Source organism: Rhincodon typus, unplaced genomic scaffold, assembly GCF_021869965.1.
Source record: "Rhincodon typus isolate 14 unplaced genomic scaffold, sRhiTyp1.1 hic_rhity00011139, whole genome shotgun sequence".
Classification (NCBI taxonomy): domain Eukaryota; kingdom Metazoa; phylum Chordata; class Chondrichthyes; order Orectolobiformes; family Rhincodontidae; genus Rhincodon; species Rhincodon typus.
In genome coordinates this window covers 4,130-7,267 of record NW_025976777.1, presented here as the reverse complement: position 1 = coordinate 7,267, position 3,138 = coordinate 4,130, and the positions used below count along the sequence as shown (strand labels likewise).

The 3,138-nt window shown below is 40.1% G+C and overlaps 1 long non-coding RNA gene across 1 annotated transcript; it reads left to right on the top strand.

The window, feature by feature from the left end:
- The first annotated feature begins 1,552 nt into the window (after positions 1–1,552).
- LOC125482488 lies at positions 1,553–2,562 on the top strand. Its single transcript, XR_007261660.1, has 2 exons — positions 1,553–1,606; positions 2,081–2,562. It is a non-coding gene; the product is annotated as an uncharacterized LOC125482488 (long non-coding RNA).
- Positions 2,563–3,138: the final 576 nt, after the last annotated feature.

Here is a 3,138-nt window from a genome sequence, read left to right as displayed (position 1 = left end):
TCCTCTCCACCTATCTTCTCCTCTATCCATCTTCTATCCGCCTCCCCCTCTCTCCCTATTTATTTCAGAACCCCCTTCCCCTCCCCCATTTCTGATGCAGGTCTAGGCCCGAAATGTCAGCCTTCCTGCTCCTATGATGCTGCTTGGCCTGCTGTGTTCATCCAGCTCTACACCTTATTATCTCAGCTTCTCCAGCATCTGCAGTTCCTACTATCTCCGATACAATACTCCAGCTAATGTCTAACTGGAATCTTATACATGTTCAGCATCATCTCCTTTCTCTTATATTCTATGCACCTATTAATGAAGTCTATGATACCATATGCTTCATTAACTGCTCACTATACCTGTCCTGCCACCATTAATGGTTTATGCACATATATATTCAGGTCTCTCTGGTTCTGCGCAAGAACTTTAAGAATTTATTTTGCACTGTCTCTCCATTGTCTTTTTCCCGCATGGTATCACTTCACACTCTTCCACATTGAACCTCATCTGCCTCCTATCTACCCACCCACCGATTTGTCAATATCCTTCTAAACTTCTATTTTATCAATACAAACATGGTATGTGTAATTTGTCTGACATATTTTTGCAGATATGGAAGCATACTCCACACAGGACCTGAAAACACTGTGGTGTTATTAATTATTAAGTGTAATGTCATCCTGACATACACCAGGTATTGTGCACAGATTGTTCTTAGTTTTAGTTGCAACGCTAGAAGTTGACTTTTTGCTCCATCCTTGGACCTTTAAAGCAAACTGGATCATTTATAGCACCTATTAATTCTGATTGACACGGGATACAATAGTTTAATGCAATTTAACTGATATTGATGTGATTAGAGAAAGTTGTCACGGTCATTGTATAGCTTTACATAATCGATCCTTGCAATGTTTGCACTCCATCAACACTTTCCTAACGTCAAAACTTTAATGAAAGGATTCATTCATAAAGACCGAGAAATGTATTCACACGCTTGGTTTTCTGGGAGCGCCGAATGAATAAGAAGTGGCAGTTTTAGTTGTAGATTTTTAAAAAAAAAATATATATATTTTGTTTTAATTGGGTAACTTCCCTAAATTCCCATCCACTTCTCCGTTGCGCCAGGGTGGGGCCCAATTCAATTTGAGGATAAAACTGCAGCTTTCTAAAAGAATGTCAGCGTTATAAATCCTGAAGAGTCAGCAACACAGCTCGCAGATACAATAGAAATGCCAACATTGTAAAGGGGGAAAGAATTGAGGCTAATGATCTGGGGGAAATTTCAGGAAGTTTCACAAAAACAAGAATAACTTCTGCACCGAGTTAGCAGCCTCTATCTAGTGCAGGATTGTTTGATTAAAAGTAACTCAATCCCAAACATGACAAGTTGATCAATACTCCAACGTGACGCACTCGCGATGGAACAAACCGTTTAAAGCAGCCGGCCACGTAAAGAGGAGACGGAGTTCAGTCTGCAAACTAGGACAAACAGATCTAAATACCAGGCACAGGTTTTCTTTCAATGCGCAGAACAGCCGCCTTTTGTAACACGGAATGGGAATAACAGAAGAGAACAACTTTAAAGATTACAACAAGAACCAAGTGCTCCTTTGCACAGGTGAGTTTTCTAAACAATACAAAAGTCTTTAAAAAAAAATGAAGATTCTGGTCGGAGCAAAGAAAGTCCGTAATGAACAGAACTGGTTTTGGAAATGAGCGATTTACCTCTCCTTGGGGTGATGGAAGGGCAAAGTTTGACATTTTTTCTAAACTGAACTCACACCCTTGACAAATGGAGCGAATCCGACATAAATACATTACAATTAAACATAGGTGCATGTTCTCACTGGTGCACGTTTTGGTATTTAAGGGAAAATTTGAGCTGCAAACAATTCGTCAACTATATTTCCATTCCTATTTAATCGAAAAAGTCAGTTGAAAAATTTTAATGTTTTCTGATGTGATTTGTATTTTGTACCTTTGTTGAACTCTTTAGCTGTTTCAACCTAATAGTCCACGTACTCTTAGAGAAGAAAAAATAAACACAAATTTAGTCACTTGTGCCTATAACAATTTTGCTTAATTTTATCAGGGACTTTTCCGGAAGGATTGAAGAGAGAAAACCACGTGGACCTGATGCCGTTGGACTAGCCTTCAGTTCTGCCGTTGGCTCTGGAGTGTGACAATGGTGTTTGTGTAAAGTGAAATCAAACGCCATTATCACACTAAATAGCTCGGGTGGGAATCAGCTGCACACAGGCCTATTCTGCACAAAATCTCCCCAATCCCACCTATTCGGTCGCTTTCATCCGACGCGGGAACGTTAATTTTTCACCAAACAATGAAACTGAAGCGTGCTGTTCAGCAAAGCAATTACACTCTGGATACCGATAAGAAGACCTGCTTAGTCTCGTATTTAAACCAAGCCCTCCGTTATTACTCGTTTACCCTCGTCTATTTGTAAATGATTCTAAAACCACAGCTTACCTTCAGAGTTTAAGGTGCTTCTATGGCGAGAAATAAATTGATGTAATTACAGAAAATGATCGGTAAAACCAAATGACTTCCTTGCCATTATGTCTAATGACACTTTTGTTTTCCAATTATCTATACTAGCAAAACTATCTACACTGGCTAAAGTATCTTTACACATCCTGCTGGGCATGCATATTGAAAAGTGGCAGACTCAAGATTGGATCACTCCACAATATCCAACAGGTTTTTGGTGCCCTTCTGCCTACATGCCCAAAGTCATACAGCATAAAAACAGATCCTTTGGTCCAAATCATCTGTGCCGACCAAGTTTCCTGAATTAAACTACTCCCATTTGCCTGTAATAAAAACTGCAGATGCTGTAAATCAGGAACAAAAACAAAGTTGCTGGAGAAGCTCAGCAGGTCTGGCAGCATCTGTGAAGGGGAAAACAGTTAACATTTTGGGTCTGGTGACCCTTCCTCAGAACTGAGACCTGCTGATCTTCTCTAGCAACTTTGTTTTTGTTCCCATTTGCCTGTGTTTGGCCCATATCCCTTCCTTCTAAACGTTTCCTATTCATGTATTTGTCCAAATGTCGTACCTGGCAGTACATTCCACTTGCAAACTACCCTGTGTGGAAAAGCCCCTCAGGTGCCTTTTAAATCTCTCTCTCTC